This window comes from Oxyura jamaicensis, chromosome 19 (genome assembly GCF_011077185.1).
Source record: "Oxyura jamaicensis isolate SHBP4307 breed ruddy duck chromosome 19, BPBGC_Ojam_1.0, whole genome shotgun sequence".
Classification (NCBI taxonomy): domain Eukaryota; kingdom Metazoa; phylum Chordata; class Aves; order Anseriformes; family Anatidae; genus Oxyura; species Oxyura jamaicensis.
The window spans coordinates 3,473,755-3,499,858 of record NC_048911.1 but is presented as its reverse complement, the minus strand read 5'-3'; the positions used below and the strand labels follow the sequence as shown (position 1 = coordinate 3,499,858).

Sequence of the window (26,104 nt, the reverse complement as noted above, 5' to 3'; positions counted from 1 at the left end):
AAGAAAGGAAGAAAGGAAGAAAGGAAGAAAGGAAGAAAGGAAGAAAGGAAGAAAGAAAGAAAGAAAGAAAGAAAGAAAGAAAGAAAGAAAGAAAGAAAGAAAGAAAGAAAGAAAGAAAGAAAGAAAGAAAGAAAGATTTCTGTAGAGAAAAAGAGCCCTGCTTTCATCCTTCCTATGAGAGGGCATCTCTAGTGCCAGATGAAGTGCCTTCTGAGTCAGCGTCTCAGAAGTGGAGCATGCAGCAGCGTCTCATGGTGGAGCATGCAGCAGGTGGTGGTGGAAGCTAATGATGATGTGTAGAAAAAGCATTCAGGAAGGTTCTGACAGATAAGAAAAATGTAAGAGTGGAAGGAAGTGAACATATGCTAAACCTGAGTGCCTGAAGCTACTCAGGCTAATGAAGCTTTTCAAGAAATAAATTTCTGCTAAACTGCACCTGGAATATTGCATTGCAGCTTCCTTAGATCAAAGCAATTTGCATTCCTGATATTTATATGTAACAGTGAAAAATGTTGTAATTGCTATCCCAGCGTTGCTTTACTTCACACCTTGCAATAACCCTGGGCTGTGTTTGTCTTTTAGGAAGCATGATGTCTGTGATGCTCCTTTTTTTCTAAAATGGTGGTTTTGTTATTAATGGCAAGTGAAGCAGCAGTCCGTTTGCACACAATTTAGGTCTGTGTATAAAATCAGGGTGTTTAATACGTACCTGTTACTGGTGGCATTGTAGTCTTCCTTGTACATAAAGCATGGCAGTCTGGTGCTTAGCACTTAGGTACACAAAACAGAGTTATAAGAAGATCGTTAGACTCAAGACAGTGGGATAGTTGGAGCAGTAAAATAAATCTGAATTCCGTCATGCAAGACGTAGCAGGTGACAAATTTGTGTGTATCACACAAATGCCAGTCTTACCTGGAAGAGGTGGTTCCTGGATGTTTGTGACCACTTGCTCTGAAAAGGGGCACACAAAAGAAAGTGAAAGGGCTGCACTTCTGCGCTGCCTGGTACAAAAGGGTTCTCTAAAACTTTGCTGCTCAATCGCAACAAAGATGATGTGATTTACAGACTTCAGCCGTAGTAGAAGAGCAAAGAACCATGACAGGAGCATGAAATCCCAGGAAGGCTATGATGTTAAATTCAAAGCTGTTTAAAATTTTTGTGCTTGCACAACTGGCTTGTGAAACACTTGTTTTATGTCCAGGTGGCTTTTGCAGATCTCCAAAAAGGGGAATTCCACCACCTGCCCGGGCAACTTGTTCCAGTGGTGTGTCACCTGCACAGCACACAGGTGCTTCCTGGTGTTCAGATGGAACCTCCTGTGCTCCAGTTTGTGCCATTTGCCTCTTGTCCAGGCACAGGGGATCACTGAAAAGTGCCTGGCACCAGCTTCCTTGCACCCTTCCTTCAGGTGTTCATAGGCATTGATAAGGTCCCCCTTGACCTTCCTCTTCTCCAGGCTGAAAGAAACATTTCCGAAGCTTTTTGGTGGGCTACAAGAAAATGATCCATGAAATGAATGACTGTTACTTTGAACTTTCTTAGGGAACTGTTTTATTACAAAATTAAGAGTAGTGTTATCCCTATGCAATGCTTTTTTCCTGAAGTAATTCAAGCTGGTCCCTGATGGAGGCAAGATATTGGTCTTTCACTGCTCTGCTCTGATAAAATTACGCTTGTGTCTCCCTGGTGACTGAAGATGGTGTCGAAACGTCAGTGGAAGCAAGAGTTTTTGTTAATATCTGCAAGAAATGCTGATACACAGCAATGATGTAGTTTGAGACTAACATTGAATTGCATTAATATTGTCACGGTCTGGTTGGACAAGGTGCAAGATCTCACCTTAAATGAATCTGACACATCAGAAGTATACAGATTTGGCCACTGGAAAACACTGCACAATCCCTAGGAGGTTCTATGTAAATACACGGGGAGTGTCTAGAGAAGGAAGGGCAAAAGATACAGCTGGTGGTTGGACCTGAGAAGAATTTGAGGTTCCTGTAAATTGCTGAGGCCCTTTCTCCAGCAGTAAGTGTCCTTTTAGATGGCTCCAAAGGTCCATTTGAATAGTTTCCCATTCTAGAATCAGATTTACCTTTTCCTTTAAGTTTCTTCTTGCTTTCAAAAGGACTGAATGGCAGTACAGCTTGTAAAACCAGTGGTCCACAAGCAGGAATAGATTCTTCACACGTTCTACTTAAACAAATGCTAAGTTTTCCAAAAAGCTCTGCATCTTCAGCTGAGTCCCTTACGCTTTTGGCCCGCTGTCCTACAGGACGGACACACCGTGCAGAGCAGCTTGGACAACCTGGTCACTCTCATATTAATTTGGGGCAGGGGCAAGAGCTGAGTCTTGACTGTGGCTTCCAAACTGTTGGAGCTTGAGAGAAGCATACTCTTACTTGAGTCTGATGCGGTGCTCAGAAGGGCCATCTATCTTCTTGTAACAGCAGGAGGGGCGTAGGGAACACAGAAAAGTGTCAATTGGCCAGACACAGCTCCTGCTTTTAAAAAACCTAACCTAGTCAAAATCAGCTCTAGGAGTGTTTTTGTAAAGCTTCAGTGGCAACAAGCCCATTTTCTGTATTGTGAGATAAAGCAAATTAAAGGATACGAGGAGAATATATATGTGTTTGATTACTTTAAAAATATATATAGTGACTTGGAGTAGAAAGGGAATTAGTTAAGTGGAAAGATGTAAATGCGAATGAGGATTCATTTCCATCGGTGGCTGGAGTGTGCCCCAGCCTGTCAAGAATAAGCAACCATCCAGCCAGGGAGACGTGGCAGCCCCGGCAGAGGGCATTCACTGAACACACTGATTTAAAAAGTAACAGCCTGGGTCTGGTCTGTGGTGAAACGACTTGCACTGATAAGAGGCAAAGGAAAAATATATCCACCTGCTTTTAAAGACAAGACAGTATGCTGGCTATAAGGGGGTGAAATAGCAACACGCTCCCTTGCAGCTAGGGATGGCATTATTTTAAGATCAGTGTATGAGCTTCTGCCTGTCCATCTCTCTCTTTCCAGGGCAGGACCCACTCACTGTGACACAGTCCTGGGGGAACTGCTGGCCCAGCACCGCTGGAGTGGGAACTCCAGATTTTGTAGGTCTCCAAGCAGCTCCTACAGAGAGACACACTCAGGGGCGATAGTTCATTTATTACAGTGCTACTCCTTAAAGCAGTGGTTCGAAGTGCTGCTAAAGACTGCTGTTAAATATGTCATTTAATTACTTTTCACCTCCAAAAGTTTTCATGAAAATTAATAATGCTACATTACGTATGTACAGTAGAAACCAGAAGAGGGATGGTAAACTTCTACCATCCACACCCTAACGATTTCAGAATCGGTCTCTTTCACTTAATAAAAGAGTAGTAGGAATGAGTATGCAGCATCAGGCTCTTTGCAGGAAAACTGCTGAAACTGGAAGTATATTTTAAATCCATAAGCTACGTATTTTACATACTTACAAACTACATCTTGGGCTATGTACTTTGCCTATATTTAGTATTCCTTTGTTGATCAGTTTGTGTTGCACTTGCATCACTCCTATATTAAAATACAATAAAACAAACGATCTTGTCGAATACTAATTTGCTAATGTTTTATAAAGGTACAGGTGCCCAGACTTTTTTTTTTCTAGTTTACAGGTCCTCAAAATGTTACAGGTGAAAATACTGTGACTTCAATTATGCTGATTACACCTTTAATAGCAACCGTATGTTCTCACTCATTTTTTAATTAGACCACTACCACTTTACTTCAGTCCTGTCCTAAGTACAGCTAGTCCCTGAAATCTTATAAGAGCTCATACAAGGCCTATCAGCTCTTTTCCCTTTGTATGTTTTCAGTAATATTAAAAAAAAAAGAAAAAAAAAAGAAAAAAAAAGTGAATGATGAATACTTTAATGTAGCAGCTGCTGTTAGGTCTGAGAAGCAGTGCTGGTTTTTTATCTTGCTCAGGATATTGCCAACTAGAGTATCCATCAATGGGTATGTGTTGGAACACTCGAGACAGGCTTTATATATACCAATAAAATGGAAGTGTTTAGAGAAGTTTGTGTATGTGTAGAAAAATGATAAGTCATATAGCTTCAAGTCCGTAGCTACCTGTATGAGGGAAAGGAAGTACATGAACCGTTATGGAACAAAGAGTAGTCCTGTCAGGGAATTAATAGAAAGCATCCTTCAGGAAATGTATCTGTTTAGCTATAGCTAGGCTGCTGACAACAGAAGGGAATCTTAGGAATGATAGTAAGGTTTTTGTTAGCTCTGTTTTGAGTGAGTTGACCTGTGACAATGTAATCTTGAAAGCAAACACTGAAGATAAAATATGGAACAGTCTCATGTGCCGTGTCTGCCTTGCAGGTAGATGGGCTATCCAAATCCACCTTGTCACCACCTTTGGCTTTGCAGAACCTTGTGCGAGTGCCTGCTGTGCTGACCTGCTCATCCTGTCCCAAGGAAACCTGAGCTGAAGGTTATCTGATGCTAAGGAGAAGGCTGCTCCTTGCTTCTTTCTCCTGCTGGTGCGCACTGAGGTTTGGGTATGTTCCTTGCAAAGCTAAACGTTGGCTCTGGCTACCCAAGCCCTAATATCATACGAGAAATGCTGCTATCAGCGCTGAACGAAGAGACCTACAAATGTGAACTCCAAGTGGGTGTGAAGAGAGAGCACCTGCGTGTGTGTGCATATTGGGTCTCTGGTCTGCTGCGTGTCCTATGTAAGGCTCGGGTGTGAGCATTATCTTGGAGCACTTATTCTTGGTAATGCCAGATTGTTTCCTATACTTTTCTTCTTAAATGCCACGTCTGCTTAGAGCTTTAATTACCCGAGTTAAGCGTATCTGCAGTTCCAGTAAACAGCCTTGTGGATTTCACCATAAATGTATTTTTTTCCTGATATTCATCATTCTCATATTTTAATGTTGTCATACAACTCCTGTGTGTCAGCCTAAATATTTTCCCTGTATACCTTTCAAATCCTTTTATTTTTCCCTTGATAACCAATCCTTCTAGTCCCTTTAATTATATTTACAGGTTGCGTATTTAGTTTGTCAATGCTGTTACAGAGCTGTCATAATTTTCCGTGGAAATCTTCCTTTGACTACAGCTATCAAAACAGCCTGCCAGTCTCCCATCTGCCAGGGAGCTTTCATGTCATATGTAGCTCGTTGTCAATAGGTTGTGTTCAAGAATTAGGATATTGCCTGGAATCCTCGTTTGTCTGACAACCCTCCCTTCTGTAACGGCTCGTTTAACTGTGCTGTAAGTGACACCGTCTAAATGAGATGACACAGCTGAAGGCAGCACATGCTCCACGCAATATAGCCACTATTTCACTCTGCTTCCACCCCTCGGTACGTTAAATTAAGGGCTGGGTGTGGTGTTTGTGAGGTCTCTTCTCGTGTGAGTTTTATATTCATGTGATTTTTTTCTCACCTGTTGGAGAAAAGGTAATGCTTCTCTGTCAGAGGCATTACACCTGTCTAGAGATAGCAAAAAGGTCTGAAATGCAGCTTTAGTAGGAAGGACTTTGGTTATAAAGTCTTTTGGTTTATGTATGATCCTCTCCAGATAAAATAACCAGAAATGGAATCCACTTCTGGTTCTATTACGAACAGACTACATGAATATTCTACACATTGCTCAGTCTACTGAATGGAAAAATGAATGGAAAAAACATTGCATGCCAATGAGAAGGCCACTATACTATTTGCTAGACCTCTCCTTTCCTACCTCTCCCTTACCATCTTTAATCTTCATTTATTGCTAGTTGCAATAAACCCAAAGTTCCCCTAAAATTTATTCCAAGTAAATGCTGAAAAGTGACATTTTAATCTTTATTTTTATTTGACAATTGCGTGGATTTAAATAAAAAGACGAAAAACCTTTCCCACTATCAGGCAGTGAATACGGGTAGTAGGGTTTGTGCTGGCAGGTAGGGTATGTAAAGCCATTAGACTGTGTTACAAACTGGCACCACGCTGCCGTTCATCTCCTTCGTGTTTGTAGCAATAATCCCTGCAGTGAACCCATCAGGATGAAGTCTTGTTTATAGAAGTGTGCCTGGCACTGAAATACATCTAATGTAAGCTGGTGCCTTGGGATACCACCAGTGAAAGGGTAAGAGCAGTGAATTAAGTTACTTTTGCAGTCTTCCTTTAATGTTAGATTGATTTTTTTTTTTTATTATTATTTTACTTTTTTCCCTTTAGAAAGAGCAAAAGTCTATTCCAGACTTCGGTTGAAAGGTGAAGAAGCTGTTCCATGTCATACACAAGCTTTTATTGATAAAAAGATCAAATGGGAATTAGGTTAACTCTTGATTTAACTTTGTAATCATAAAAGCTCTCTGAAAGATTGTGGTACAGCTTCCTTTTCTTTGACTTGTGTGCTCTGCAGCAACTTCTTTACACAGTAAGTCAGTGCTCCTTTAAATAAAGGTTTTTGCTCACCGGTGAGTGAGATCACATGAAAGAGAACTGAGTTATATCTGGAGCACTCGTGTGATACCTGTTACTGCCTACTGACAAACCCAGGCAATTCCATTGGTTGACATCAGCTTTAAATGTTCTTTCCTGGAAAACATCCCGGTCACTTTAAAAGAATAAAAATAAACAAATTTGGCCTCAGTGTTATGATGTCTTCTCCATTACCCCAAGTACGTGCCAGGTGTGCCCAATAGTGTGGCATATGCAACGCTGAACCCTCTGGAAAATGACCTTTAAAGGATCTCTAATTGTAACCCCTCTGACAGGTTTGGGGAATAACCTATTTTTCTCTATCATCTCTGGAAATCTGGAGAGCTTCAGAAGTTTTAACAATCTAGGGTTGCTGTTGATTTCTCTTGCTAGCAGTGATGATTGGCTTCGGCTTCGTGGAAGATTTTGGCTAAGTGATACAGCCGCTTGGACTCGTAGAACATCCTGTGCTGGAAGGGACTCGTAGGGATCACCAAGTCTTGGCTCAAGCGTCCTGCATCTCTGACTTGCAGCGTGCTGGAACAGCCCAAAACTCCCGAACTTCTGCCGTCCTGTGAGTCTGTGCTTGTGAACGTGGGGGTGTGTGTTTTGTGAGATTTAGATATTGAATGTCAGGACACTTCTCTAGCCGAGCTCCTCTCTTTGGATGCTTCTTGCTCACCAGCAGCTGGTACTGTGTGTGCCATGCTGTTGGCCTGAGGCATTTACCAAGCTCCTACGCTCATCGTGTGCAGGTTGCTTTCCGAGGGAGTCAGTCAGACAGACCCCTCTCCTGACAGGAACAGAATAAAATATATAAATGAAGCAGGCAGCCCAGCAGGAAGAAGGCTGAAAGCTCGGGATGTACCAATGTGCTCTGGAGAGCTGCCTGCTGACTAACATAGCCAGGCCTGCTCGCTGCTTCTCCAGAGCACGGAGTGTTTAAATCTTCAAGCACATGTAAAGAACAAAGATGGCAATACTTCCTTTGTCCTCCTGACGTGCTTATCAGAGCCTGCCTCTGCCCTCTGCTCTGCAGCAGAAGCTGTGCTGCCAGGACTGCACCCCACTGATGTAACCTCTCTCGGCATCGCGCTGCCAGTCAGCAAACAAACCTGTGCTCTATGCCCCTGTCATGCATCTTGCCTTGCTAACAGGGGAAAGATGTGGCCTGGTACAAGTTAAATATATCGTTTGGGTGTGATATGGTATCTGCTTCAAGTGTTCAATAGCCAAGAACGTGAAGTTCAGTGTTTCATCATTATAACACCTGAGGGCCTTAGGGGTGTGTGCTGGCAGTGGGATGAGGTATTGTCACGGACGGGGTACGGTGCTAGATCAGTCTGGATTGCTAGACAAATGGGCGCCTGTGCTAAGATTGTGAAATGAAGCTCCTTTCAGCGTGGGAGAGGGAAGGGACTGCCCTGAGAGAGCAAGTCCTCCGAGTACCTGGCAGCACGCTGGCACCAGCAGCAGCTGGCACGCGTAGTCAGCAGAACCAAATTGAAGAGGTCAGGGAAAGTGCGGGGAAGTCTTATTTATCTGGTCAGGCATGCGCCCAAAACTAGTCATGCTTTTGCCTGCTCAGCAGTACAAATCTAGGAGCAAGATGCATCAGAGACGACAGATGCCCTTCATCTCATGTACTGGATAAAAGAATACGGTGAGTGGAAGGCTGCTTTGTGCACGTGCTGGTTTTTTGTCACTCCAATTGCAGTAGAAATACAAGTGCCTCCTTTTAAACTGTTTCCTGTAGTTGATGGATTAGGGTTTCACCTTCCTTGAGCTTTAATTCTAGTGATGAAGTTTAGTTTTAAATGAAATTGAAACAGTCCTGCTGCCAGCACCGGTGTCTGTTGTTCTGTCTCTGCAAACTCAGGCACGTCAGCAAACGGTTCTGCAGCAGCGCTGGTGATGCTGCACCAACAGAGAGAAAAGCTTCCTATAAGTGGTACCAAATGCTGACTGAGCAAGCTTGTAGCATTTAGCCACTATTTAAATATGTGGAGAAAACAAGCAACCCGCTCCTTTACTGTCTCTATCCCGCTTTCTGCCCCACAAAGAAACCCATCCCACAAACCGCCCGTTGCTGCTCTGCTACTTGCATGTTCCGAACTGGCAGACCCACGCATGCCTCAAACCTAATTAGGATGTCTCCCAGTCTAGAGGTGGGAATACGTGTTTCAGTGCTAGTAAATGCAATTTAGAGTTGCGTTCCTTAAGGCATTCTACTTTTCAGGTACAATTTCTACTTTCATTATCCCGTGTAAGACCTCTGCTTTACTAGGGTGACGTTGCTAACCTTCTGGCAGGGATCTGAGTAGTCACTGGCAGCAGAGGGCACAGACCCTTACGGGTGCATGGATGGCAGTTGTATACACCTTATTTCCTTTGTAAACCTGGCAAAAAGAATTCCTCTTTAGGAACAGTTTAAAAAAAAAGTGTTGGAGTCACATCATTAAGAGCAGTGTGGTAAGTAGACTTTTAAAACTGAGCATTTTTTCAGTGGCTTAATTTTGCCATTATTCTGACGAGTATTTTCACCACAACAGTCTGGCAAGGTTCTGCCTTTCCTGTTGCAGACGAAATGTGTCAGACGAGCTTATTCATGGTAATGACAACCATCCGTCTTCTCTCCAAGTGCCCTCCTCGCACAGTTTAAAATTAAATCACTGAAAAAAAGCCTTTCTCTCCTGAGTATCAAAGGCCTGACCATCTCTATTTTTACTTCTTTATCCTCGTTTTTTCACTCTCTGGTATTATGGGTGCATCTTTCTTTCCTTTTTGCTTTAGGGAGTTTTGATGATTTTGACCTATAAATGGCAAGGGCAATAAAAGTTTGATCTTTCACTTCAAAGTATAAGCCATTGCTTCATTTTTCCATTCAGCCAGTGAAGCACCTTTTCTTACACATCTGGCCTCACCTGACAGGCAGAACAGCTTTTGTGCTCCTTTAATTTCTTTGGTTTTGATTTTCTCTGACTTCACCTTTTTTGATCATTTTATTTAAGAACTGAAGCTTTGGCAATTCCTGCTTCCCAGGTGGGTTTTGGTGAACATTGGGAAAAGAATTTAGGTATCTGAGCTCTGGCCTCATCTTGGCACCGATCAATCCCCATGGGTGATTGGCAAATTCACCTGTCCATGGTAGGTCCCACCGGATGGGGAATGGGATGGGGAAAGCACCGAGAGGTGGATCCTCAGCAGCACTGAGAGCAGAGTGAGAGCTTGCGAGCGTCTGAGATGTGGAGGGCCTAACCCTGTGGAGAGTGGAGCTTGTGTCCCAACAGATCCCTTGCCTGGTGCATTGCTGCTCGGTCATTTAGCAAAACAAAACCAGTTCTTCTCAGAGGGAGACCACAGAAGGCTCCTGCAGTGACTGCTCTGAAGGGAAAGATTTTTTTCTTCTCCTTAAAATATCAGCATTTCTAAATGTATAATTAATATGCAGAGAGTGAAGGAGAAAAAAGGTCAGTATTTCTGAAGATCTGCCTGGTGGTGATTATCCTGATGAGCTGCCCCTTGGCCACAGGTAGTTTGGTACAGCAGTGACCAGGAGCTCACAAAGAGATGCAGCAGAGTAGGTTTAAATCAGACCCTCGCTAATGCGGCATCAGCTGGCCCAGCAAGTGGTGAAGCAGCTTCTGCAGCTGTTGCCTCCTGAGCACAGGGGGGCCCTGCCAAGGGCTGGTCCCTTTCCCACCCTGGGAGCTAAGAGGGGACTTCAGCCCCAACTCGCTTTGGCATACGGGGGCCCTTGGTAGCTTAAACATTACCAGACGTTTAGCAATGATGTGTCCGTACCACGACGTGCCGGGGGACAGCTCCAAAAAGAAACGGCATCGTTGTGCTCAGCATCGAATGCCTGACAGCGAGGCTGTCTTCTGGGTTTACTGAAGGAAGAGTGAAGCAGTTTGCAAATAATTTCAGCTAAGAATGACGAAAGGAAAAAGGACAGCATTTTTAAAACTCCAAAGCATTTTGCTCTGATAACTTAAGTGCAAGTCAAAGTTTTTCCACTCCATAGATGGAAGATTTGAAATGGAATAAAATATTTATTTTTAACTTTTTGTGTTATATATTACACAGGCAAAGTAAAATATTTCATTTTAGGGTAGAGATATGCTTTTCGGTCAAAAGCTGACCTTTTTTTTTCCTGTGTATTTGGAAAAACTCGTTTGCTTGTTTGCCTGAAAGCAAATCAATTTCTGCACATCCCTGTCCTGAAAACTCTTTCTGCCCTCCCCCAAAGCCACGCGCACGGGCAGTTCCACTGGATTAATTAAGAAATCTCTTGCTCGTCTCTGGGCCCACTGGACCTAAAGAGGTGGATAGGTTTTTGTCATGCTGATACGTGGAGCTGATCTTGTTGCAGGGCAGCGTTGTGAAACATTTTGCAGATGTGAAGCCCCCTTCTCTATTTGGTCTCATGTTCAATTCTGAAAACCAGCAAGTGAGGCCAAAAGATTGTGGCATCCACAACAACCCTGCTTCTCTGAGGTTTTCCTTAGCTTTATTCTGATATTTTTTGGAGAGTTGAGCAGAGCTGAGACAGTTTCCATTTCATTTACCATCACATAATTTGAGGATCCCATCGCCTTTGTGAATATCGCTGCCTTCTGGAAGCTTCAGTGGTGGAAATACAGGGCTTGCTATTCACCAACACCCTTCCAGCCCTGCATTTTTCTAATCATTCTTCCCCTGGCTTGCTGCCATCAGCTTGGATTTGCTTTCTCCTGTAATTTCTGCACTTGTTCAGCGGAGGAAGTGTTGCCAGGGGAGCCGGGCGATCCCTCTTATGAGCCCTGAGATGCCTATTGCACAGGTTGCTGAGTTTGGGAGGCGGTAGCATGCCGAATTGAAAGGAATCTATTGCAATTCTGGGAAACGGATGCTAAGTACTCGGCGCTGGTTCCAGAGAGTCTCGGTGGCCTTGTCTAGACTGGGTCTAGAGGTGGTGTCTGCGCTGGGTTGCTAAAAATGCACCAGCAGAGGTACAGCAGGCTTTGATGCGGGTGCTAGGATGCACTCGTCTCTGTGCTCAGCACAGCAGCCTGGCTGCCACCGTATGTGTTCATGGTCTAGACAAGGTTATTTGCCCACTGTTTGATGTGCCGGGGGCACTGGGTGAACCTCAAGGGCTGCCCTTCGTCACTGTTCCTTCACCACAAAAAGGAGAATTTCAGCCCAGGGCTCCGTGTAGAGATGTCAGGGGAGGCAAGACCTTGGTCAGCTTCGCTGCAGTTGGCAGCAGTGAGAAAGGTGGTGGGCAGGGAGAGGGCTCGGACTGGTTGTCTTGGGCTCGGACTGGTTGTCTTGGGCTTTTGCTGCTTACTCTGAGCTCTGGCCCTGTGCATTTTCTCCAGCTCAGATTGGCACAGAAATATAAAAGTTACGTTCTTGCTCTGAAAACAATGCTAAGGAGTAATCTCCAGGAGCTATCCAGACCCTAAAATATGTATTTAAAGCCTATTAGCTAAAATGAATTAATTACCACTTAGAAAAGGCAAAGCAGGCAGGGTGATTTGCATTGTGTGGCTGCAGCCTGGCAAGGCTGGAGAGGTCCCTGGCACCAGAAAGCTGTGTGCAGCTGGTTGTCAGCACTCTGCATCCCTGCTGGGGTGGCCAACAGTTGCATGCACAGACCAGCATCTGAAGCTCATGCATCCCGGAGAAAATCAAAGCATTCAGAACCAGACCGCGCATGTAGCTTCTGCTCCTGAGCATCGGTTAATAAATAGCTCTGTTCATTCCCTACCAGCGCAGGTTGTTAGGTCAACGGGCATTTTACGGCTTTAATGGCTTGCGAGCTTGCTTAATATGTCAAAATTGGTGGAACAGACTGTGTTTAAAATTCAAATAGTCCGTTTTCATATGAAATCTGTGTGGGATTTGAAAAATGTCCAAATTAATGCATGGCACATCTGAATGCTGACTAATTAGACTTAACAAGTCAGTAAGAATTGGGCATTGGTGAGAAGTAAACCTCTTAAAGAAACAGAAGAGCAGTTCATTTAGAGAAGGAGAGGGGGAGAAAAAAGCCCTGCTGCTTCATGCAGTGATTTCCATTCACAGAGATTTTTAAATGGTAATTAAAAGTGCAGTGAGCTCTGGGACGAACCTTGGCGTGATATGTGGAGCAGCAAGGTAAAGTCTGGGTGGGGAAACAGCAGAATTGAAGTCCTGACTGCTAACCCCCAAAGCTGAGGTCTGTCATTGCTGAAGGATTTGCTTTCCAGACAGCAGTAGAAGAATTAAGTAATCACTTTAATGACAGACTGTGCTCTTAGTGTCTTAAAGTGGCTCTATGCATTCTTCCAAGGCACAGTGGGTGTTTGATTCGTTCTGTCCTAGGTTGGTTCAAGCATCTGAAAGCTGTGGCCCAAGGAGTTCCTGGTATACTCTCAGTCATTCTGCAAGGTTTTGATGCTCTCCTAACAGGAATTGCCCTGGGATCCAGGGTAAAGTCTCATGGGGAGAGACCATTGCAAAAAGCTCTCACACTTTTGAGAGCTTCTGTCAGAAAGGTGCTTTGTTCCCTCTGATGGGATACATTTGGGGCTGACTTCACCCAAATTTGCTTACCAGCACTCCCACAGGAGGCGAGGTGCCCTCTTTGGTGCTGTGCTGCTCCAAGCTGTGAAAAGAAGGGTTAGCATCTGGGTATCCTCCATGCTTCCAGGTGAAGTGGTTCAGCAGCTTTCTTTCCTTTCCATGTCTATCTAGCGTTTGAGCAAGAGGAGGAGATCTGAGGTGTGACAGGGAGCCAAGGGATAAAGCCAGACACAGTCTCCTGCTCATGTGTGACTCTGGCCAGGAAACAGAGGTCTGTGGCTTGGCTGTGTGTAGGATGAGTTGCAATGCTTATGTGCCAAAGCACTTCAGGATCCAAAGGGTGCAAGAGCACAAAGCAGTAAGTATTTTCATAAGCGTGCCGGGCCGCTGCTGTATTTCCTACTGCTGTAACCCCCCGGAGGTTACAAGACCGAGGAGGCTGCAGTGGGCAATAGCCTGCAGGGCAGTAGCAGCAGATGCTCCTTCACTGCGTGGTTATCAAAGGTATCCCGTTGACTCCAGCAAGGACTTTAACTGGTAGTTCCTTGCTCAGGAAGCCTGACTGCAGCCAGCTTTTGGTAGGACAGCGAAGTCACCTCATTTTATACCGCTGGCCTACCTTGTAAAGTCTGTCAGCAGCCAAGTCATTCTCTTCCAGCTGCTTCTCGTCTGTTGTGAGTAAACACTTTGCCATCGTGAGCAATACCAAGGAAGTGAGATACGTGTGTTATGTCTAGAATTGGCATTTGATTTTTATTTATTTATTTTACTGCAGAAGGTAACTCCCTCCTGTTGTATTTATTTGCAACTTAGTCCTGACCTCCTAATAGGATCACACCTTTAAATATAATGACACGCCAGGAGCACTTCAGGCTCGGATTAACTCAGCATTCCTGTACAGTAAATCATGTCTAAGAAGCAATTATCCGAGTCCTGACCAAGGCCTCTGTTTTCCTTGTGACAAGGAATTTATGTGATTTCCAGCAAAGCGTTAGAATGAGATGTAAAACTGCCGTGGTGTGATGAAGGGGTTTCTGAGTTAGGCTTTCCCTTTTTTGTCCGACTGTTGCTCTTAACTTTGGTACACCTGGCTGTCAGCCTCCTGCCATGCCTCCATCAAGTACGATTGTGTTTATCGCATTTTAAATGAACGTGGCCACACCTCTATACCAGGTACTTCCATCCGTACGGATCCATGCGGGATGGCATGGGAATAGTCTATCCTGTAACCCCTCCCAAGCCGGTTTTCCCAAGAGACAGATGCCTTAGTGACAGATGCCCTCCTGCACACTCAGTACAGCAGCTTATGAAGGGTAAGAACAGATGCATGTGACAGTTTCCAAATGAAAGGCGAGGATTTGCACCAAAATGTTTCAATTCCAGAAGCGGAGGCAACCCTTCCGCAGCTCTGCTGCAAAACAGATAAACCTGCCAGCATTAGCCTCTACACTGGGACAAAATTTGTCTTGAAGCTGCTCTGGTTATCTCATGGGGAATATATTTTGGCCCATAGGGATCAGCTGTTTTTCCTTAACGCTGGTTCATTATTATTATTATTTTTTGCCATGCTGACTTCACTAGGTAAGTTAGATGATGTAAAGAAGCGTGTTATTTCATGCCAAAGCAGGCTGCCTTTCAGCTCTGAGATGGTCAGTCTAGCCGTACCGCCCACTGGGAGACACTTTTCTATGGGGCTGTAGTGTCAGAGGCATAACAGGATTTCATGCTGAAGTTTTCTTGGAACTCAGATTCTTCAAATGCAAGGCCGAAGTGGTGTACAGTAAGACTAAAATTTTCAGTTTGATTTTTGTTATTTCCCAGAAGGGTAAACACTGTACCAATCTGAATTATAAAGTCAGTAGTTGTCTTTAAGGGATCAACACATTTCAGCAGTATTTGCAGTAAGTATTTTTGCATACATACAACCAGATTGCAAACCAATATTCTTTCACGGACTTGCTTTATTAGTATTATGCAGAGGCACCGCTACTCTGTCAAGCTAAAGATGCTCATCTCAGATGCACTTTCATTTATTCTTAATAGAAGTGTTCCTATTTCAAGACTGCCTAGGCTTTGCTTGCCCCCTTGCACGCGACTCCAGACTGGAGCAGTGAACGCAATGAGTTTTGGAACAGAGCCTTGGAAAAGAAATCTCGTCTGTATTTAACTTTCTGTACCTGGTGCTGCAGATGAGCTACTACTTGATGTGCAAATCAGAATTTTCAGTTTTGCCCTGGGTAAATCTCTCTCAAAAGCATATGTCAATTACATGTTGGGTCTCCAAATGCCTTAATGAAAATAAGATGCTTTAGGATTAGGCAAAGGACTTGTTAGCCAGATTTTTCATGCTCCAAATTCAAATCATCTGCGAGAAGCTGGGCAGGTAGCAGTCAAGGTCATGAAGGTGCAGTGGAGGAATTTCGTATATTATGTATGTAAATAGCTTGTTTTTGTTTGTAATGGTTTGTATGCAAATCAAAATGGAGTAGGAACAGTAAAAACTTGCCCATTTATAGAACTCCTCTGTGGAAAACCAGAGATGGGGGGGGGGCGGGCTATCAAGCCCTGTCCTGGTGCTGTCATCTTCAATTTTTGTGGAGACTTTTGCTGTTGTCTTGGAGTTCTGTGGTGGTGGTGTTGTTTTTTTCCCTGCAGTTTAGATGTAAGCAGCACTCATGTTCTAGGACTAGTTCTAAAAGCCTTCGAGCTTTGGTGATGCAGTTCTGTGACTGAGATCTGTGAAAGGTGAGGAGAGTGTGGCGGTGAAACGTTGTTCAGCATTTCCCCCCCAGATGGCCAAAACAATTGCACTATACGAAAGATAAACATGTGGAATCCTTTTCCTCCTTTGCCCTGTAAATAATTGTTGAAGATGCCATGGGGGATGTTACGTGCAGGGACTTGCAGTTTTGTGTCGGCATGTCCAGCCTGAGAGAAAAGGCACCCATTTCTGTGCCCCCGAGGTGGAGCAGGGATGGTGCTGTGGTTGGATCATCCTGTCCTTTGCTGCAGCTGGAGGTAAGCAATGCTGGCTCTTTTGCTAGTGCAGATTTGGACACAGCCTGCGCTAGTTTAGGAGTTACAAGTGAGTTCTGCATGGTGCAAAAAGTCAACACGTGCAGACATCCCCTGCCTGTACAGACTCCCTGTCCAGCAGTGGCGCCCTGTCGTGCTGCCTTGCAAAAAGCGTTACAACAGAGGTATCCTGTGCAGGATACGGGGTTTGCCTCCCAGCTGCTCTCTCCCCTGCGGGCATATGCAGGGGGGTTGTATCTGAACTTTGTTCAAGGATGCGGATTGCACTACAGGAAGGGTAAAGAGCTCTTGAGAGTATTTTGCTATTTGTTCAACCATGTAATGTGTACAGCATTGTGTACTGAAAACTGCATTCGATATCCTTCCCTTGTTGTTTTTTAATTTTGGCTACCCCTGTAAAGCTTGCGGAAGCGTTCCCCCCACGTCCCTCTCACTTCACTGAGTTTTCAGCCCTCTACGAGCGTTCAGCATCGTGTTATGGCAGTGCAGGACTGGGATCAACTCACAGGAACGCGTTTCTCTGTTCTAGATTTAGATGGTAGTATTTCGTAAAGCCACAGACAACAGGACACGTTTCGGTAAAGAATTGCTCACATACAGGAACGCAGCTTGCTCTTTTGCACAGTGTTATTGGCATCAGTGCATTTATTTCTATCCATGTGTAGTGGGTTAATGCGTATTTGGAAGAGAAGTTATATACACAAGATTACAGTAGCCTTGCGTAGGATCTACAATATTAAATATTAAATCTCTAGGAAAATGAGAAACCTTCCTGGAGACATTCCTGTTTGGTTTTTACTTGATCTTGTTTTCTGTTTCAAGGAGCTTATGCAGGCAACACCTGAGGCTACTTAATTTTCCAATTTGTTTGGTTGTGTTGTAAATCCAGGCTATTTTCCCTGAGCCATTCTATGGTAATTTCCTGCTGCTACGATGACTAACAGACCCTGGATAAAATCCTCTCTGTGGTTTCAGAAATTAGCCTTGTAGCTCAGACTTGTGCTCAGAAAAGGACTCAACTGGGCAAAAGAAATTCTAGCTGACTGGGAGCTTTCATCTCAATCTCTACTAAAAGCCACCTCGAGTCAGTACTGATGAGCACTAGGCACCTTTGTTTATCTAACACAGGCTGTGGCTCTCAGTTCAGATGTTTAGGGCCAATAGTACAAAGAAATAAACCACCCTTTCAGGCCAGCTGCGTGCATGACATCTTCAAAATGTGCTTTGTTTTTCATGTCTTCTGGAGCTGGGCAACCTGCACCACCGTGAACCTGCTCACGTGGAGACCTGGGGGGAGGTTTTGTTCCTGCGGGGTGTCGGTCATGTTCTGGTGCAGGTCTAACAGTGCCCTTGGCCTGAATACGGGTGGAAATGTGTGGGATGCACGAGTGCAACGTGGTGCGTAGCCCAAGGGATTGGATGTGCAGACCACAAGCATTAAGTCACTTCCCCATGCTTCACTGAGGGGAGGACGGATTTTTTTTTTAGGCTTTTGCCTGTTCTACAGCTTTTTATTTAAAAAAAAAATAAGTAAAAGTATTCATCCCTCTAACCCATTTGATTTTTTCCTTGCATTTTTATTCTTCCCTGAAAACAGGCTATAAAAAGCTTTCCTGTTCTCACTCAGCAAATTGCTTCCCTTTGAGCACTGAAAAGCAGAGTGACCAAGTCCCGCCGCATTTCCTTATCTTAAGCACTAATACAGAAAGGAATATAATGAACTTTGTTCTTCTGTCGTACTCGGGGGATTTCACAGACTGAGTTAGAACTCCAGAAACGTAGAGAAATCTCAAAATCCTAGCTCTGACTTAGCAAAGCTGTATCTGAATCTGGCGGTATAGATGGGCACTCCTCTGATTACAGTGGGAAGCTCTCTTCCACGTCTGTCAACACCAAATAACCTGGTTTCACCAGTCCCTCCAAAAACGTGGTTAAACAGAATGGCAGAGAGCATTGGGTGAAACACTGATATCCCCTCCAGTGGAAAGGCTGGAAAAACAGATAAATTGCAGCTTCATAAAGCTGTGAGAGTGAAGTCATAAAAGATGCTTAACAAAAATGCCATTTATTGCTCTTGGGGCAGGGCATGGGGGGTAGAACAGTCTGCTGTTAAATGCAGAGGGCTGGAGCTGCTGGTGGTGCGGTTTTGCTGGGTTACTGGAGAGGAGAATTGGGCCCTGTGATATCAAAAATATCAAGCATAAGCTCAGGGGGCAAATACGTCTAACAAGGATGTTCTGAGGATGTTCTGAGACTTCTCAGTGTTCAAAACTGGTTAAAGGTCCCTGGTTATATTACCCTGTGTGTTGGAAACTGGTCAGATCCATGAGACTTTTGCCTGTCTTCTGCAGGATTTGCTTTTGCCTTCACCTAGCCATTGATCAGAACGGGAACCATGCTACAAGATGCCTTCCTAACCACTCCAGACCCTTTATCTTATTTTCCCTGTTTGAAACCTACGGAGTAGACAGAGGCTGAGTCGTTCCTCATCTTCCCTTGCATCCTATTCCTGCCTTGGAGAGGCACAGGTGAGTGTGCAAAGTGAATCAGAACAGCCGTTTCTCTGTGCGAATGACATTGATGACATTTATGCAGATACTCGAGGTCAGGTACTGCAATGCCAGAAATAACTAGGTACAGTTGGGAGAAAAAAAAAAGACACTTAAGAGCGATGTTTCTTTTTTCTTTCAACCAGATGCGTTGTTAGCCTGACGAACGCTGATCCATGTCAGAGTTTTGTATCTCCATTTGTTACTGATCTGAGCGGCTTTTATTTTTCATGTTATAAAACTTCCCCTGCTCGTAAGTCACAAAGGCACCTTACAGCTCTTCCTGTAGGAAGGAGCCAGGTCGGCTCAATTTGAACTAAAGCAAGCTTCCCCTGGAGGATTCCTGGCCTCTGCTCCTTTCCCCAGCTCCTGCAGCGACGGCCCCTCTGGGGTGTCATCTGTTAGGATGGAGAGTATGGAAAGGGATCAAAAGCTGCCTTTCTGCCCCAATATGATTAATACAAGGTGCTCGAACTTCACTCTTCATGGCGAGAAGCCTGCTGGCCCTGAATGATACGTGGTATGCAGTGCCAGAGCTCTGTGTCAGAGATGGCTTGTGCTTCGCTGTAAACCGAGGTGTGCCAGAGGATGCACAAGTGTGATGGAGGGGGGGCTGCTGGGGTGCAGCTCTGCCTACATCCTCTCAGAGTCACCATTAAAGAAATAAATCGGTAATTGACGTTCTAGAACCCTGAAACAACCATCCCTTGGGAAAAAAAATAATCCTAAAGGAACCCAGAGAAGTTAACTATTAACCCCAAATGCCTTCAGCCTTGAGAAAACGGCAAAGTTTTCTGCAAGGGTGGGTGGATTCGTGCTTGTGTGCTGTCTGAGCGGCAGCACCCTGCTTCCCCCTTGTTTCCCCACTGCTGTAAAGGATCCCAAATCCCGGACAGCCCCAGCATGTGCCCTATGGAGGCCAAAGCGGGAGGCAGCTCAGTGGGGCGAGTCGCTGAAAGGACAGGCACGTGGCAGCTGTGCCTGGGAGGGACCTGTGCGAGGAGCTTTAACCTTGCTTTGCCCCCTGCTTGCAAGCAGGGACTTAAAAGGGGGCTGATGTGAAATCCTGTAGCTTGTGGCTCTCAGCAGCTGTTTGTCAGACCGGATTTACAAAGTGCATTGGAGTGGTGAATCCAGTTGTGTTGTGTGGGACTGAGGTGGAATGGATCTTTGTACAAAGGCTAATGTGGCACTTTGACATTTGCACCTGGTGTTACTTAACGTGCATTGACCTTCACCCGGCAAGAGCCCTAACTAGGACTCATCCAAGCCCGTTACGATGTAGTGTTTTTTGTCTCATCACACAGAGCAGAGAATACAAGGGATTGTAGCAGTTAGAGACCCACGCAGTCAGCTCGTAATGGTCTGCTTACAAACAAAGCCCTACGGCCAGCTCAGAAGCAATCCCAGGAGCTTACCAGTGTGGACAGCTGTGCTGGGGAAGCCCCTAACACGATCGATATCTGTCAGCACAACGTCCTTCTCACAACGCTGCCAGGCATAAAACAGCCAAAGACTGAAGTTCGGTGGCGTGCAGAAGAAAGCCCTCGTGAAGCTGTGGATGCTGCCGAGCTTTCCTGACAGTGAAATGAATCGAGATGTGTATTTCTATCACTTGGGATGTTATTTAGGTGCATATGTATTTTGTCAAGAACCCAATTAGCTCCCTCGGTCTGTATTCTCTAAATCTTTGTGTTATGCCATTGAGCATCACACTTGCTAGCCCCCATGTTCCTGTACAGCAAAAGAGGACAGGGCAAATCATCTTCCCTTTTTATTTCACCGCTAATTCACTTCTGTCAAGATGCAGCGATCTCCTGCTAACCATTGGCGATGCTTGAAATTCAGTGCAGGGTCGGGACCTGCCGCCTGCCAGACAGCTTCTCCTCACTGGCCTTTTTCCCCTGCTTCTCAGTGCAAGGCAGCTGCCCGCTCCTCTTTGCCTTTAGAGTGGAAATTCAACGTGTCTCCTTGTACCATTCTCTTGTTCCCTGTCCCAGGCAGGAATTCTCTCTCTTCTCTTGCTCCCAGTAGACTTGTGCCCATTCTCTACCCCCCTAACTGAATGCCATTTACCACACTTAGATTCCCCTAAGGACGATGATCAATGTGCTTGCTGTGAAAGTTGTGCTGTTCTCTTTATACCAAAACTGCATCAGTGTCTGCACTTGATGTGAAGAGAAAGGCACTGCTGGGCAGTGGTGAGGGATTTGGGAGTCTGGAGCACTTGTAGCTATTGAGGACAAGGTGTCATCATCACTGTGAAGGCTAGTTTCATCCTCCCGGTGACTTCCCACAAATGGATTACCCCCCCTGCAATACTAGCTGTGCTTTTTGGGCCTAAATGCACACAACTTGACAGCTTGCAATTGGGTTTGATAAGTAGCTTTTCACTGAAAGCAGAATTCAGTTTAAAAAAAAATCCATAATGGGCAGTAGACTCGACTTTCTACTTTTCTGCATTATGGGAGAGCTTCAGGTAGTTTGAGGAACAGGTGGAAGCAGCCCCTTTATTACGTCATGTCATACAAAGTTTATTAAAATATCATGAGAAATCTACCAGCCTCCATTTACAGACTTAGTTTTCAGAGCAAGGCTCTGCAGTGACAGTGTTTCTATTTGTCTTTAGTGGGGTGAGAGCACACGTGTAGATTTCAAGTGTAGGAAAGCTGAAGCTGAATTGCTCTGCAGGCTGTTTTCAACCAGGACGTTATTTTTTTAAATGCAACAGCTCCACTGGCTATCTGTATGGTTTTTGTTGGTTGGTTAGTTGGTTTTTTTTTGTAGGATGAAGTTGAGGCACGATTGGCAGCCTCTCCAGAACTTGTAACATTGCAGTGACCCTCGGGTCTCCTTCGGTCCCACCAGTTCTGAACCCGAGGGGCACCTCTTGGAGCGCTCCTGCACTCTGAGCGGACGGGAACAGCCTGGTGCAAGGTCTGCCAGCTGAAGACCAGGCCCTCAGACAGCTATCTCTGCTCTATTGACTCCCTGGCAATAAGATTCTGTATAGGAGGATTATTTTTTTTTCCTCCCCGAAGGGTTCACCCTGGGCACCTCCTCCTGGCCCTGGCCTGCTGCTTTGCTGGGGCCTCTTTTTCCAGACAGTACAGACAGGAGCAGTTCCATAGACTCTATGCAAAGAGTTAATAACTTTTTGCTGGTGTTGATGAAGATTCTATTAAGTAAAAGATGCGAAGTCCAAGTGCAAGGCAGCTTGTGAATAACAGGATCATTTTTCATCTCTTTTTTTCTAATATTGCTTGCTCAGGACTGTAAAAAAGGAAAAAAAAAAAGAAAAAAGAGGGGGGGCAATAGAGGAAGAGCCTCCCAGATAGTCACATTAAATATGGATAATAAAAACCCAAAGTGTCTGGCCCACAGAAGTTACCAGAAGCAGACGGTAAAAAGATAAATGAACGGGAATTGGCAGCATGCACAGCATAACCCCAGCCTCTTCAAAATGGGGAAAGAGAAAGGGAAAAAAAAATCACTGTGTACCACTTAGAAGTGACCACAGGGAATCTCTTTGTTAGCTGGAGGACTTCCCAAATCCAGTCTTTGGCAATCCTGCACGTAAATTAATGCTACCGAGGACGCAGTCTGGCCTGGTGCCATCTGGTATGCAGTGAATACCTCTCTGGAGGGACATATTATCAACACCAATATATGGCTGTTCCTTCCCTCATTGGTTTCCTTTATGGGAAAGTGCAGTGAAAAAATGATTCCCTTCAAATTATTTACATGTAAACCTTATGATTTCAGAGGGAATAGCAAGACTGCAATTAAATTCAACCTTATTAGCATTAAACCCCGAAGTAATCACGTCAAAATAGATCTGAACGAGAACCCCCAAGAGTGAGCAGTGAGGAGGAAATTGTTCCACGTTCTTATTTCTGGCTGTTGGTTTTAGTCTCCTCCTCTGTGTCTGTGCTAAGCGCACACGTTAGCGAGACAGCAGGACTCCCACAGCGATACCCCAGCTGGCAGCACTCCCCTCCTGAACCTCCTCAGCATAGGCTCTGCTGAGAGATTTTTGAAGGATTTATGGAAGAAGGTTTCCAAGGTTCACCGAGGACTCTGAGAAGTCCTGCTCTGCCACAGCCTTCCTGTGTGGTAGTACCCAGTCTCTAAAACCCAGTTACCCTAACTCACTGAGGTGCCTTACTCCCTCTGCAACCCGGTGGAGCTACGGGTAGCCTTGGGCCCTGTGCCGCTGGGAGTTTGTGAGGGTGGGTGCATTGAAGAGCCCGAGCTGGCCAGCAGCTACGGTAATGGAGCCTGAGTTAAACAGCAGCCGGAAACAAGAGGTCTGCTAACAAAACGCAACGGCCTGTGAGAAGCGGTATTTTCTATAGAACTGAGTGAAATTGTGTTCCTGTTAGGTGTGTATAGAAAAATCCCATGCTGAAGTCCCAAGGAACCCGTCTGAACTCTTTAAAGAATGAGGCCAGCGGGAGGCTTTGCAGAGACCTGAGAGCTGGCTCAGCCTGTGCCTCTGCTAGTTTGCTGCAGTGACGCCTTATCGGCAGCCTTCATGCATCGAGCGGTGCGTGCTGGGCATCTGCTGGCTGGGTACGTGATGTAGATCCGCCCTAAATGCCTCGCAAGGGCCCCTGCTGTGAGCGATGTTAAAATCTTTCAAGTGCTGTATATCTTGTTATATTCAGGGTTAAACCGATTATCAAATTTCAGGTTAGGAACGGATTTTCATGTTCCAGTCAAGTGGTGCTGTTGGGGCTCATTAGGTCTCCCCTGTACTGTGATAACTTCCCAGGACCACCCGAGCACTTCCCATTCAGCAGGATTCTATAGGAACCAGAGACGCTTGCAGGGACTTGACCTCCGCCGTGGTCTTTGGCACCTGACAGCTGTGGACTTGCCAAATTTTGGGCCTGGCTTGAGGAGGGCTGCATGGTGTGTGTGTGGTGGATCCCTCTGGACTGAATGCCTCGCGTGCAGTTGTCTGCCCTGGGGAGCCAGGTCAAACATCAGCTACTGAAGTGTGACGGGCTCTTAGGGAGCGGTGGCACTTGTGCCTGACCCTCGCTCAAGTGGGGGTATGTAAAATGCCATAGAAACAATTAATGCTGTTTTTAACCCAAAGAATTCTACTTGCCTCTAAGCAGTATCTTCAGCAAAAGCTTGGCAGACAAGAAAACAAAACTGAAAGCACGTGAAAATCTCATCCAGCCCGAAGCGGGGATCCTTTTGTCCCTTCAGAGGCAACACATGGCCATAAGCAACCCTGCAAGCAACCTGCAACAAGGGAGCGTTGGAGGAAAAGTGAGTGGCGCGTGGTGCAGGGAGCCTTGTCTCAGGGGAACCGGGGGCTGAGGGGCGTTTGGCTGTTTTTGTACATGGGGGTGCAAGGGCTGGGGAAGGAAAGCTTCAACGTGAAGGCGGTTTTGACTCTCATCATCTGGAAATGCCCAGCAGGATCTGGCTGTGTTTCCACTCATGTAAATCTGGGCTGTGCCAGGTTGTGCGGAAGCAACTTCAGCTGTTAGCAGAATGGGGTTGCTCTCAGACGTCTGCACGGGTTAGGTGGAAGAAAGACTGAAATAGCAGTCTCTCCTGGGAACGTTCACGGATGAAGACAAACTAATAATTTTTAAATATAGCTAATAGTTTTAAAGAGATTTTTCTATTTCTAAAAGGCAGTAGGAGAATTTACGTAGACAAGCTGGAATGCTTTGTGTTTGTCCATGCACCCAACCTCTTGGCATGCAGCTTGGATTATTTTTTTCACCTGCCCCGTCCTACGTGACACTTGCATGTTCTGCAGGAATGTGGCTAATGGATACTTCAAAGCAAAGTGAACAGCTGTTGCGTCAGCTTCTACTGATGCTTCTTTTATTCTGATATCAGCCAATGTATTTTGTAGTGGAAGACAATTTCACTTTGCTTTAAGGAACGTTGGCGATGCCAGCTATGGAGAGAACTTAGAACTGGCTGCTAAGATACAGGCAAATTGTTACCCTCCTTCAGTTCCCAAACAGATTATTGTTCCTGCAAATGTTTTTTTTTTTTTTTTTCTTTTTCTCAGCATTACTGACAAGTACGCGTAAAGTCTCCAGCTGTTGCCCTCATGTTCTAGACATGTAAGGGCTCTGAAGGTGGTCTGGGATGCATTTCTTGGCTGAAACTTCTAGACTTGGAGCTGGGAAGGAGAGCAGGTCCTTGGAGTTAAAAATAGTGGTGAAGACCTGCTTTGACTCTTTCTGAGCAATAAAACATCTTTCCCAGGCTCCTCTGCACATCATTCTCTCTCTCTCTCTCTCTTTTTTCCCCTGCATCTTCCACAGAAGGAGATTATTAAGAATCCATTTCTAAGTCAATAGCAAATTATAAGTCTTTGACCACCTGGAACTCTTCCTGGTTAGAAGGCGCAGAGATGATTTCTGCTGCTATCTTTCCCATGTCCCCGCGCCTCTTGCAAGGACTGCTTTAGCTAAGGGAGCGGAGCCAGCAGTGAGCAGTCTCCACTGGTGTTGGTGGAGGAAAACCGGACAGCTTGGTTAAGAGCATCACTTGTGGTTTTGTCCCCAAACACTGGCAACAAAGCTCACAGCCCTGATGCACACTGGTATCCAGCTGTTTTAATTTTGTTTATATATTAATTGAATCCTTGAACTAATAATGAAAGTCCCTTTTGAAGTATTGTCACTAAAAGGGGGAACAAGTCTTTGGAAATTAATAGAAGTAATTACTCGGGTGCAAGATGATTCTCTGCCTGTCACGGTGCGAGCTGTCAGGTCAGCTGCAGAGGGAGGCTACGGTGTTTAACTGCTCAGTGAGGTTCCTCAGCCCGGCTCAGTGAAATGCATGGAGACAGCAGAAAAATTCAATTTGTAAATGTGTTTGGTGTTAATTATTTAGCATGCAGGGCCAGTTGTGCAAGGGTTTCCATCAAAAACAAAAGTTACTCTCACAAGGCCGGTTACCTTCCCTAACCCAGTAAGGGACCCTCTGATGTCCCAAAGACAGCAAGCTACATCTCTCATCATTTTCTTTCCTTAGGTCCAAAGACTGCTTTACACCTCTGCTAAGCTAGACGGGAGATACCTGCAGTGACCCCCTTCTGCATGAACAGGTCTCATAAGCTACAAAAGCATGAACTTAGAGTTTCGTATAGCACTGGACTGCATATTGACTAAGTTTAAATCCCAGATCTGCTCCAACTGCTTGTTGTAGATGCTTTTGATTGCTCTGCCTGACCTGTTGATATGATTAGCTACGTACGGATATAAAATATATGAAGTGTAACTGTTCTCAGCAGAATGGGATCTTTCTGCTGAGGTTCTGAATTAGGTTCATAGACAATTTGGAGATGCTACTGTAAATGCTCTACCCTTACGTGTTAGGTTGACGTGATGGGATTAATCAGCCATGGTGCTGTGTCCTGGCATAATTCTCGAGGAGTGCCATGCTTCTGTTGGTTACTTGAAAAATATCTTGTTTCCTGAAAATGCTGAACTTGTTCTTTTGGCAGGAAA

The 26,104-nt window shown here is 45.1% G+C and overlaps 2 long non-coding RNA genes across 2 annotated transcripts; both read left to right on the top strand.

Moving 5' to 3' along the window:
- Positions 1–3,961: 3,961 nt before the first annotated feature.
- On the top strand, positions 3,962–4,477 carry LOC118176240. The gene is made up of 3 exons (XR_004755314.1): positions 3,962–3,994; positions 4,074–4,255; positions 4,418–4,477. It is a non-coding gene; the product is annotated as an uncharacterized LOC118176240 (long non-coding RNA).
- Positions 4,478–4,558: 81 nt separating this feature from the next.
- On the top strand, positions 4,559–24,609 carry LOC118176239. The gene is made up of 3 exons (XR_004755313.1): positions 4,559–4,658; positions 22,991–23,180; positions 23,301–24,609. It is a non-coding gene; the product is annotated as an uncharacterized LOC118176239 (long non-coding RNA).
- Positions 24,610–26,104: the final 1,495 nt, after the last annotated feature.